This window comes from Prunus avium, chromosome 6 (genome assembly GCF_965620075.1).
Source record: "Prunus avium chromosome 6, drPruAviu1.hap1.1, whole genome shotgun sequence".
NCBI lineage: Eukaryota > Viridiplantae > Streptophyta > Magnoliopsida > Rosales > Rosaceae > Prunus > Prunus avium.
The window spans coordinates 12,146,387-12,160,042 of record NC_142289.1 but is presented as its reverse complement, the minus strand read 5'-3'; the positions used below and the strand labels follow the sequence as shown (position 1 = coordinate 12,160,042).

The window sequence follows — 13,656 nt, the reverse complement described above, 5'->3', positions numbered from 1 at the left end:
CCCAATATTGAATTCAATCCCAAAGTACAAGCCTTTTGACCAAACCACCGAAAGCCCAAAGCCAATTATTAATTTATTCACCATAAACATAGCACTAGACAAATTAATAGTTTAGAACTATATCCAATATTAACAAGCTGATTTTCAAAATTTGAAGCACTGGTAATGAATTTTTTTACACCCAGCTGTTGACCAAGAACAAAACTCTGCAGAATTTTAGGAACACTTACAAGTGAAATACCTACCAAGTAATGGAAATCAAATAAGAACCACCAAGAAAGTACAACAGACCAAACCTTATCTCTGCATGGAAGATAGAGAAGAAAGAAAGCAGTTTTCAATGCAATATTATATTGTACTTTGTTTTAGTGAGAGAAAAATGCTAACTACTGGTTTAGATTTAGAATGTCTATTTCTCAGGTTTGGCTCTTTGCACTTCCATGAGGCATACGGGAGTTTTTTGAGTCATTCACATATACAGTACAGTCAAGAACCATGGAAGAGGTTTGGAAAGACATCAATCTTGCCTCTCTCTCTGAGACCACCCCAAACAGGAGATCATCACCATCACTTTAACCCCAAAGTTTCACAAAAAAAATAGAACAGATAAGAGAGAGAGAGAGAGAGAGAGAGAAGCTGACCTGCGTGCAGTGATGGAGGCGGCGCGGTGGCTGATCGACTGAGAGTGAGAGGATCGGAGATCTGAGGTGGGTCGAGAGAGAGAGAGGCGCGCCGCAGCCTCTTAGTCTTAGGTCAAAATCAAAACGAAAAATTAAAACAGAAGAGAGAAGAGAAGACTGAGTGAAAGAGAAGTGAGGAGGGTTACTGGAAAAAAAAAAGGTGAGGGATCTGCTGCAAGCAGTCTCACATGAATATATTTTTGACCAATCACACGACGCCATGTGTAATATATATAGATTTATTTATTTATTTAATTATGTACCGGTTCGGTTCAGGTCCTCCGGTTCTGAAAAAATTAGACCTGAGAGCCGAACCGTGGACCTTCGGTTCGGTTCAGGTCCAAGTTTGACTTTTTCGGTTCAGTCAAAAAATACCTTTTTTCGGTTCGGTTTGGTTCGGTTCGTTCGGTTTGATCGGTTCATCGGTTTTTATGCCCACCCCTAGGCCTCAACACAAGTTGTGGCTGAGAATGCCTATCATTGCTCTAGTGTTTCAATGAGAAATTGAATATAGTAAAATAGAATAGATTATCCAAAGAAAAAAAGAAAGTCAAAAGATAGATTATACAAGAAATATGCTTACTCGTATCACATACTCATCGCTAGGGGTGGTTGCGGTTTGGTTACTGCAACTTTTCAATGAAATCGTGAATTGACTGACATATTGCGGTATACCAAAATTGTCGGTATATTGCAGTTGGTATACTCTATGTTGCACGGACACGGATACGGGGACACCGGAACGTGACACGGCGACACGGCAATACGGAAAATCTCAAAAAAGTAGGACACGGACACGGCTAGGACACGGCAATTAAAATAATAATTAATTCTCAATATTTCAAGACAGAGAAACTAGACTTTTATTAAAAATAAAAAACCAAATATAGATAAAATCATACAAAGATACAAAACACATCAAAACAGAGAAACAAAATAAAACATGGTTCACATTCATTATGTCTAATAGTCTAATACCCAATTAATAAAACAAATTCAAATATACTCAACAACTAATAACAAGACTTTTATTAAAAATAAAAAAAAGCTCCAAACATATACAATCATACAAAATACCCACACACAAAAAACACAACAGAGAAACAAAATTAAAAATCTGTGAAGCCTAACCTGAGTTTGCAAGAAGGAATCGTCCTTCTTGGTCACGATTTGCAAGAAAGAATCGTCCTTCTTGTTGTGTTTCTCTTTTAAAAAAAAAAAACAGAAGAAATAATCTTCACCTCACCACCAAATTCAACTCTTCTACTGCTGTGAAGAGGGAGATAAGAAAAGAAAATAGAGATAAAGAACATAAAAAAAGAATTTGAAAACAAAGGGAAAAATGTGGGATTCATTTAGGTTTAAAAAAGTCTTTTTCCACTTTTAACCCAACGTTTTAAAAATATTTCAAATCAGTCCACTAAAGTTTCAAAAATCACATTTAGACCCCAACTTTTATTTTCAACATTTCAATCTGGTCCCTGCCGTGTCTTGACCGTGTCGGAGCCGTGTCTTGACCGTGTCGGCGGCGTGTCTTGACCGTGTCCCAGCCGTTGACTGTGTCCAACGCGTGTCGGAGGCGTGTCGGCGTGTCGGCGTGTCCGACACTCCGACACTCCAATAGTTTGGAGTGTCGGTGCAACATAGGGTATACTGCAATTGTCGGTATAAAGAACAACATAACATTACAAAACTTTCTATCAACAAAAAAAGAGCATGCTCGAGCTTAAAAATACTGCTAAAATAAGCATAACTTTCTATCATTGGCAATGATTCTTTAACTCATATATGGAGATAATGAACTTTATTATTAAAAACCAATACAATCCACAATCCTACTAATGCACAATTAATCAACTAAATAGTTGATTGCAAACTAGGGATTATCTTGACTAATCCACTAATAACAACCTAACAAAATTACCAACACAGCCGATGAGTTTGCAATACTAATTGAAACCCAGGTTCTTACTAGAAAAAAGTTTAATTATTTACTAATTAGTTATATTAATTCACTAAATATTCAAATGATATTTCTTCAAGGTTGAGATTTTAAAAAAAGAACAACAATAGAGGGAAGTTCAAGAGATTGGCGGAGAATACACTTCATTAGTAATACATGAAAGGAAGAAGATGAGAGAGAGAGAGAGAGAGAGAGAGAGATATATATATATATATATATATATTCATCTAAATGATGAAGTTCTAGCCTATGTTAGTTAATATAAAATAATTATAAATACTTATTTTAATAATTAACTAAATTATATACCGCAAAATTTGGATATGCAGAACCACAACCGCATATTACGATCGGTTTTATAAATTGCATGTTGCGGTCGGTTTTCGTGATAGGTCGATTTAGATGCAGTAAAACCTTGGTCGGTATTTGCGGGTTTTCGGTCTAAAATGCCGGCCCTACTCATCGCAATTAATTTTGGTCACCTACTCATTATTTTTTTGCCAGCGATTTTGATAACCAAGGTTCGGTTAGACTATACCTCATTCTTGACATGTTCTTGGTATTATTTTATTTCAATGAGTCCAACAATGTCTCCCATGATGAAAAATCTATGGCTCCACTTGTTCTTTTTGCTTTCAACAGTCGTCCTAACAAGCCCCAGGGCTGTCAGCTTGCCCCCTTATGAAACCACCAACCTTAAGCCTTTCATCCCAAATTGCCCTGTCAAATTACAGAGATGTCATGCTCTAATTCAAAAATAGGGATTATCTCCGAATTAGGATATGAATCATACCATCGTTATAGAAACAAACTCTTATAACTATGATATGATAGAAATAGAGCCAATAATATAACAAACTTAATTAATAGTACAAAGTCAGAGTCGCAGTAGCTCGTAAATAGATACACCCACTAGAGTAACATTCCAACAATTTATTCCTTAATAATTATACATGCAGTAACTAACAACACTGGTCTAGTCCTCTACTGGAACTTCTCATTCCTCAAGATTTGCGTTGGAACCTACATAATCTATTAGAGTGTGAGCATTTTAATGCCCAATAGGGTACTAAAACACCCTTCTTAAAGCCAACTATCACCGCTAAACACAGTGGCATGCATCAAACAATTACAAGGTAAATACGTTATGCATATGCGATGATGCCATGAACTCACTCTCTTCGAAACCAACTAATTCAGACTTTAGGGCACCAAGCTTGGATGTCTCATACCATGCATTTTACCACTATGGCTCCGAATACCCTAAAATATAAATTAGTGCCCATTCGTCTCTTACCCCATTTTTCATTTGTTTACGAATTTCTCAATTTTCACTTTTCATTAAAGGCCATGCTCCCATCAACTAAATATATTCAAGTCATGCTCCCGTCACATGAATATATTCCATATTTTTTACTCATATATATCTAAGGCCTTCTCCCATCCCTTTGATATACCTCAAACTACACACAGACCCAACACAACTGTATTTATGGTCCATATGTAATGTAGCTTAAACATTCATTTGTGGAATAATAATAATTCAAATAAAAACAATAATATTTCAAGTTTTTTTTTGTCTGAATAATATTTCAAGTTTAATCACATAAATAGTAATATTCATCCAAAGTCAAATAATATCCACGGAGCAATATCAATAATAATATTCACCCAACATTATGTAATATTCATTAAACATTTATCAAACAATAATAATAGTATTCACCTAATAATATCCACCAAGCAAAACAACAAAAATATTCATATTTATAGTACTATATATAAGCACTAAGATTAAAAGTGATATAGTCTAATCATTGGAGAAAAAGTTAGGGACCCTATCTCGTGTCCAAAAATCTAAAATGATGAAATTACCATTCGAAGGTTGCCGGGTTCCCTCCCGTTCCTTAGAAGATTTTTCCTTTCTTCTTCCTATGTTTTCTTCTCTTCCTTACCCAACTTCCATTTCCTCCCCCATCCCTCCTTAAAATAATATCATAGAGTAATCATCATTATCACCTTAGATTAGGTGATTCACTCCTAATAGGTAGAAAACTCACCCCTAATTGAGATCCAAATATGATTTTGCCTACACGTATAAGGGAAAGGGAGGAGGAATGAAGGGAAGAGCATGGGTTTTGCCTACACGTTGCAAAATTATTTATTTATTTATTTTTATATAAATCTCATAATTAAGGTAAAATAAATAAATAAATAATTTTTTCCTAGATGTTACATCCCACCCTTCTTTAAAAAAAATAGATCGTTAAATAGCCCTGGATACTTGGTGTGCATTTCGATTCCAATTCCCAAGTCATCTCCTTGGTGTTTCCGTGGTGACATAAAACGTTGACTAGTGGAACGACCTTTGTACGCAAAATTTGCTCCTTTTAATCCAATATTTGAACAGGCATATCGTTAAACACCAATTGTTCATCTATTTCCAAATCTCCCCAATCTAAAACATGCGTTGGTTCTAGCTCGTATTTCCGCAACATGGAGACATGGAAAACGTTATGAATACTTGAGAGTTGAGGAGGTAAGGCTAACTCATAAGCTACCTCTCCAATCCGTTATGGGATCTCGAATGGTCTAATAAATCGCGGTGCTAGTTTCCCAGACTTTCCAAACCTCTTCACTCTTCGTGGGGAGACTTTTAGAAAAACATGGTCACCCACATTAAATCCCAATGGCCTTATTCTCCGATCAGCGTTACTTTTATGTCGACTCCGTGCTGTCAATAAGGGATGCTTGATGATTTTTACTTTTTCAGTGGTCTCTTGAATAAAATAAGGGCCTAACAGGACATTGTCACCAAATTCTGCCCAACACAAAGGTGATTTACACGACTTTCCATAGAATGCCTCATGGGTGCCATCCATATACTGGCCTGATAGCTGTTATTGTAGCGAATTCTGCTAACGGAAGATGATCCTCCCAGCTTCCGCAAAAGTCTAGTATACACGCCCTTAACATGTCTTCAAGGATATGGATGGTTCTCTCTGATTATCCGTTTGTTTGTGGATGGACTGCAATGCTGAAATTTAATTTTGTTCCCAACTTGTAAACTTTTCTAGAAATGCGAGGTAAACTTAGAGTCTCGGTCCGACACAACTGAGATGGGAATCCCATGTAGTCTTACTATCTCTTTGATATACAACTTTCCAAATGTTTCAGTGGTATTGGTTGTCTTGATTAGGAGAAAATGAGCAGACTTAGTTAAGCGATCCACGATGACCCAAACTGAATCGTGACTCTTTGATGATCGTGGTAAACCCGCCATGAAGTCCATAGTGATGCGATCCCATTTCCATTCAGCTACGGGTAAAGGTTGAAGCAACCCCTGCAGTTTTTAGTATTCAGCCTTCACTTGTTGGCAGATAAGACACTTTGCTACAAATTTTGCTATATCTCTCTTTATACCTCTCCACCAATATTGTCAACGGAGATCATGGTACATTTTTGTATTGATATGGTGGATAGTGTAACCAGAATAATGGGCTTCATAAGGGATTTCATTTCTTAACTCTGGAATTTTAGGTACATATATCCTCCTAAAATATCTTAGTCCCCATCATTGTGAAGTTTCCACTTTTCCAATTCCCCTCGTGCTACAATCTTATTTTGCACTAATGTTGACAGTCGATCATCTCGTTGCATTTCAATCACTTTCTCCTTCAAAGTGGGTTGTATTATCAAGTTATACAAACAAATTTCATTATCACCTGTAGTCACAAGTAGATCATAGTCACGAATAGTCTCCACAAGTAGATCATAATCACGAATAGTCTCCACAAGTAGATCATAGTCACGAATAGTCTCCATCATCTTTTCCTTCTGCATTTTTAGACTCGCTACAAGACCTTGAGTCTTTCTGCTTAAAGCATCTGCTACCACATTTGCTTTCCTCGAATGATAATGCAACCCAAAATCAGAATCCTCCAAAAATTCCATCCATCTTCACTAACTCAAGTTAAGTTCCTTATGAGTAAAAATGTACTTGAGACTCTTATGATCAGAATATAATTCAAACCGCTCACCATATAAGTAATGTCCCCACTCCTTCAAAGCATGAATAATTGTTGCCAATTTCAGGTCGTGGGTGGGGTAGTTCCTCTCATTAACTTTTAATTGCATGGATGTGTATGCCACAACTCTGTCTGATTGCATTACAACTCCTCCCAATCCATGCAATGATACATCAATATACACTTCATAGCCTACCTCTATTTCAGGAATGATAAGTATCGGGGCAGTGGTCAATCTAGTTTTTAATTCCTAAAATGACTCATTACACTCACTAGTCCAATCAAACTTCACCTCATTTCCGGTCAACTTAGTCATTGGTGTAGCTAATAGGGAGAAATCCTTTATGAATCTTTGGTAGTACCTTGCCAATCCCAAAAAACTTCGTATTTCTGTGATATTTTTGGGTGGACGCCAATTTAGTATTGTCTTTACTTTAGAAGAATCTACTGCAACACCATACTTGGAAATTATATTTTCTAGGAATTTCACCTCCATTAACCAGAATTCACACTTACTCGACTTGGCATATAGTTGGTGCTCCTTTAATGTTTGCAACACAATACGCAAGTGTTGTTCATACTCCTCTTGGGAGGTGGAGTAGATAAAAATTTCATCTATGAATACTACCACGAATTGATCCAAATAAGAGCGAAAGACCCTATTCATTAAGTCCATGAATGCTGCAAGAGCATTTGTATGACCAAGCGACATGACTTCTTACTCATAATATCCATATCGAGTTCTAAGTGCAGTCTTCGGAATATCTTCAGCCTTGATTCAAAGTTGATGACACCCAGAACAAAGATCGATTTTTGAAGAAAAAAAAAAGAGGCTCCTCTAAGTTGATAAAATAAATCATCAATTCTGGGCAATGTATATTTATTCTTTATTGTAACTCTACTCAACCGTCGATAATCAACACACATTCGAAGGGTGTCATCCTTCATTTTCACAAAAAGGGCTGGTGCTCCTTAAGGAGATGTGCTTGGACGTATGAACCCTTTCTTCTCCAGTTCTTGTAGTTTTCAACTTGCAAAGAAAGGCAAGCGGAAGGAAGATTATGTTACTCACACCATTTCTTTTGACATAAACAACAAGAGGCTGAAAGATGCTATGAAAAAGAAATAGATGTACCAACAAGCAAAGAAAGTGAAGCTCACAGAGCCAGAGCAGCGTAACATGCCCTTTTGTTTTGCGAGGCACACTTAATGCAACAGTAAAATACCTTTTGCTTCATTTAGGTTTTTTTTTCCTCCTAAACATATGGACATTTTTTTTGCCTACTTATTTGTTGGGACATGGGCTTCTCCCCTACTCGACCGAGGCAAGGGCCGACCCTAGATATATGCAATTTTAATCACCAATTTACCGTTAGCAAAAAAAAGTTATGAGTAGGTGACCAAAATTTCTTGCGATGGGTAGGTATTTTAGTTAGCCGTCTTACCACCCTTTTACCCAAAAAAAAGAAGAAGAGATTTTCATCCCAAATGACCCTCTCAAATTACAGAGGGGCAAAAATTGAACAACTTATTGCTGAGGAGAACCTCAATTAGGCTACACATGCAGCACTGTCACGCAAGAAGTTTTTCATTTCCTCTGAAGATGATCTCACCTCTCTTTTCCAACTTGCCAAGAAAGGCAAGTGAAAGGAAGGTTATGGAACCCACACCATTTCTTTTGACATAAACAACAAGAGGTTGAGAGATGCTATGGAGAAGACTGAGATGCAACAAAAAGCAAAGAAAGTGAAGCTCGTAGAGCTAGAGAACGTAAAATGTCCTTTCGTTTTGCGAGCACATTTAATGTGCCATTAAAGTATCTTTTCCCTCATTTAGGGTTTTTTTTTCTCTTAAACACATGAGATTTTTTTGTGTGCCCCCTTACTTGTTGGGACCTGGGCTCTTGCCCTACTCGACTTAAGCAAGGGCCGACCTTAGATATATGCAATTTTGATCACTTATTCATTGTTAGCAAAAACAAGTTATGAGTAGGTGACCAAAATTGCCTGCGAATGAGTATGTGACCAAATTTTTTTGCGATAGATAGGTGTTTTAGCTAGTCTTCTCACCACCCATTTACTTAGAAAAAAGAAGAAGAGATTTTCATCCCAAATCGCCCTCTCAAATTACATATAGGCAAAAATAGAACAACTTATTACTGAGGAGAACCTCAATGAGGCTACACATGTAGCATTGTTATGCAAGAGTTTTTTGATTTCCTCTGAAGATGATCTCATCTCCCTCTTCCAACTTACTAAGAAAGGAAAGTGGAAGAAAGATTCTGTAACCCACATCATTTCTTTTGACATAAATAATAAGAGGATGAGAGATGCTATGGAGAAAAAAGAGATGCAGCAAAAACCAAAGAAATTGAAGCTCACAAAGCCAGAGTAGTGTAAAATGTCATTTTATTTTGCGGGACACACTTAATGCAACATTAAAGTACCTCTTCCCTCATTTAGGTTTTTTTTTCCTCCTAAATATATGAGTTTTTTTTTTGGTGTCCCCTTACTTGTTAGGACCTGGGCTCCTGCCCTACTCAACCTAGGCCAGGGCTGACCCTAGATATATGAAATTTTGATCACCTATTGTTGCATTCCTAAAAGGACACAAATTAATGTGCAAACAACCAATTAAAAATACCCGCAAGTGCACGAATCTAATGAAGTAAAGATTATGTAAGTACGGGGTCGATCCCACGAAGAACTTGTCGGCTTCCTATAAGTTCTAGTTTGAGTACGTAAAGAACACTAATTTAACACACCACAAATGCACAAATGCAAATTGGAAACTAAAAATGAGTAAAGAAAAGTAAAAGAAATGAAACAACACAAGAAACCAAAGAAAAACAGAAACAGCACTTTATATCACCCTTTTATCACCTATTTATCACCTGTGAACAGTGCCATGAATAGTGATGACCGGTCATGAACAGTGACAACCGGTCGTTTTTGGGCAGATTCATGTGAGACCGGTCGCCTGAACAGTAACGACCGGTCGTTTTTGGGCAGATTCGTTTCTCTGTTTTTCCAGTTTCGACCTCTGTCCAGTGTTTTGCCTATAACTTTCCAACCGTTTATCCAAATTTCACGTTCTTTATACGGTTGGATTTAGCACAAAAAAACGAAGAACACAACGCGGACCTAAAGTCCAAAACAGTTACAAAAATAAACAGAATTCAGTAAACAAGACACACAACGTGTCGAACACGCAACTCACACACACATTGGGGGGGGGGGGGGGTTTGGTTTGGTTGAAGTGACCTATTTCTATTGCATGAAAGTAAATGGGCTTTGAAATTAAATGAGAGTGGCAGAGATGAATTATCAAAGAGTGGAATCAAAATGTAACAAACACTAGGGTTTCGGAATCCACCCTAAACAATTCTACCAATGTTCATGAATACTCAAGTGATGAACTCTAAACGTGTTGTTGAAGATGTTCGCAATCAAGACCAGTACGAGTGGCTCAAGACGCATTGATTCTCTCTAATGTACGTAAAGTGCAGTACGAGTGCTACAATACTTGTGCCTTCCCTATAATCGAATCTAGGTGTGCTTAGTACTTTGATTCAATTACAAGAAAAACCCATTAAGTTCAAAGAGAATATGAACATCACAAGAACCCTAATAGCATGGTGTTTACATTAGGTATTCAAGAAACCAATTCACATGGATGATTCTTACTTCATCCATTTATTGCTTAGGATAACATGAAGATACACATAATCCCAACAATCTCAAGAAGCATGCTTTCAAAGGTGATTAATCAAAGAAGAACATACATCAAGGATAGATTAATTTGGTGAATTGGAATTTATCAACAATATCTAGAAATTCATACACTCAAGCATCAAAACAATAAGGTAATCATGTTTAGGGCCTCAACCTAAGCCCTAGCTATGGAGTTTAGTTCCTCATACTTATTTCAAATACAAACTCAAAACAAAACTAGAAAGAAGTTACAGATTTTGTGAACATGGGAGCTCAAGGTCTTCAATGGTGGAAATCTCTTCCACTTCTTGCTTTGTTGCCCTTGTCTTCCTCCTTGAGCTCCCTAGCTCCAAGCTTCATCTCCAGCTCCAAAATCTCTGCAAATTGTGGAATTATTCTGATTGCAATGGCTGATGCTCTTTGCACTCCTTTTGCTTCTCTCTCTCCTCCTTTCCAGCTTTTACTTTTAGTATTCTAATGCAAAGTCTTCACCCATTGTCTTCTTGTCCCCTTGCAAATGATGAAGCATTGTCCTCACAAAGATGCCAAATGCTTCAGAAAATATCTCATCTACTAAGGTAAATTCTTGTTACCAAGTGTTATGGTAACAAGAATAATCAAGATGACACAATGGGGGTAAAAGCTGGCCAATTCCGGATTTCTAGAGCTGTGGTAACATGCTGGATTGGTTGGATAGGCAATACTTGTCCAATGGAGCTCAAATTTGGATATGTTGTAGTTAACATCCATTGGAACAAGTCTCATGAAGATCATGACCTCATCCGAGCACCAGAGCATGTTGATCCCAGGCCAAGAAGTTGACCTACGAAAATGAACAAAAACAAAGTTTATAACCAATAATGCACTTTTAGCTCATTTTCATTCCAACCAAGGTAAAATCTAAGAAAACACAAAAAGGAAGTAAAAAGCTATAAAATGTCAAGAACTAACTCAAAATAGTGGGTGAATAACATGAAAAATCATGTGTAAAAATGAACCGAACAAACTTCCCAAACTTATCTTTTGATAGTCCTCGAGCAAAACAGAAACTAAAACAAGACTCGAAACAAACTTTCCGAACACTTTCCAAAGAGAGAGCGACTCATGCAAACGACTCAAAAGTTTTCACAAGAAAAACTCAGTTTAGACATTAGTCACAAGGCGGCAAAGTTCAGAACACAACATGCTCAAGTGTAGTAGTGTGATGGCTAAATGAAACTCATTCTCCAATTTCAGTTTTCACACAACTTCAAAAATCATACCAAGCACAAATGTAACTTCAAATCTCACCAAAGTTGTCCTCTCACAAATGAATCACTCGGAAGAGGGTTACAATGCATCACTCAATAGTAAATATGAGAATAGAGTTAAACCATAAGGGACTTAACTCAAAATTAGCAAGATGAAAAACATGCATGAATATGATCTCAAGAAGGATGCTAAACACTTAAAAGTTGAAAAATGTGTGCAAATCAACTACATGACATTTAGGATCAATTTAGGTCTTTATTATAGGTTGTAATGGGGCTAAGGGTGTAAGGTGAGTAAGAAATGAAGGATATGGATACAACAAAGTCCAAGGAACTCACAATGTAAGAGCATATAATCGTTGACTAAAAGACTTTGAAACATCACGCTTGAGATTTTCACTCATTTATTTTTATTTTTTTATTTTTTATATGTGATCAATTAGACCACAAAGCCTTATGCCTCCACTAATTATGATTCACACTCCTTTCTTCCATTCGAACAACCAAGAAACATGGAATTGAAATTGAAACCATTGCCACTTAACCATAACTTTTCTCTTTTCTTTCACCCTTTTAGTGAAGTACTCATTTTTTTTTTTTTTTTTTTTTTTTTTTTTCAATTTGGTGTAATAACCCTTCCCAAACTTAGTATGAAAAACACATCTAAATTAAAGCTCACGAGTTCCTTAGAAAGGTAAATTCTTGTTTTTCAGGCTAAGGCTAGAAGTAATAACTGGTTACTTGAAAGAAAAGGCATACGTATAGGCTCAAGGTGGTTAACAATGGAAAATCATGCTTAAGCATGCATAGGGTTAGCTTGAAAGGCACAAACGGTCCAAAGAGGGCCTTAATATCATTTCTCAAATGTCATGTAATCAAATTGCACAAGAATGAGTAACTTTTAAGTGCTCAACCAAATCAATGAATAATGAGATCAAACAACAACTCAGATGACAAGAAAAGTAAGAATATGTGTATAACACTCATGAATTGAAGCACAAGGCTCAAAGCTCACATTATATGGTTATACAAGTCTAATTCATGCTTGATACAATTCTTTGGATCATGCAAGTCCCTCAACTAGAGAATTATGAAACAAATGGCAAGTGCGTAGAGGGTTTCAAACATATCATGCTAGAACGATGCCATTTAGTGAATAACAATTTTTTTTTTTTTTAAAGCATTTTCAATCAAGTCATTTAAACATTCATCACAATCTCATCATATATGTCCGGAAAGTGACTTAAGAACAAAAAAGACTCAAAACAGAAAAGAAAACAAAATAAAAGAAAGTAAGAATTTAAGTGAAACAAAAAAGACTTGCTATCCCTTCCCAAACTTAGAAACAAACATTGTCCTCAATGTTAAAGAATTCAGGCATCAACAACGTTATAACAAGAAATAAAGGGAATAAAGCAAGTAAAAACAAGAACAAACAAGAAAAACAACTAGAACACGGTTGCAAAACAAAACAAATCAAAACAACACCAAACAAAACCAAACAGTAAGCCCTAACAATAGTCCTACGTACGCAGAAATCCAACCCAAAGAAACGCACAAACCAAAATGAAAGCCCAAAAGCGAAGAAAGTAATAAGACAAAGAAACCAAGTCAGAAGCACAAAGAGTGAGAACTCAGAAAAATAGAAAAAGTGGGCCCTGATGTCTCGGCACCTGTGAGTCACGGGATACAAAGTGAGAGACGTGTCGACAAGCAAAGGTCTCTCTCACGGTCCCAAGCCAGAATTATTGGCTTCATAGGAAGGCGTGACGACTTTCGTTTCTCAAAAGCGCTGAAAGGCGGAACTGTAATTAAAGGGGTTGGGGACTAGGTGAGGTGACCTAAGGGGATAGGCCGTAAGGGCCGCGCAAAACGCAGAAGCGCAGTGTCTAGGGTTACAAAGAAACTAACTCTATAAAAGAAGAAGAGAAAGAGTTGGGGAAAAACACACAAACGCAGAAACACACAACAGAGAAAAGAAAGAACAAAAGAAAAGAAAGTTCAAATGGCTTCTTCCTACCC

The 13,656-nt window shown here is 36.8% G+C and overlaps 1 long non-coding RNA gene across 1 annotated transcript; it reads right to left on the bottom strand.

Moving 5' to 3' along the window:
• Nucleotides 1–10,463: 10,463 nt before the first annotated feature.
• LOC148293675 (uncharacterized) lies at nucleotides 10,464–11,510 on the bottom strand. The gene is made up of 2 exons (XR_015836233.1): nucleotides 11,336–11,510; nucleotides 10,464–11,207 (listed from the first exon to the last, which is right to left on the bottom strand). It is a non-coding gene; the product is annotated as an uncharacterized LOC148293675 (long non-coding RNA).
• Nucleotides 11,511–13,656: the final 2,146 nt, after the last annotated feature.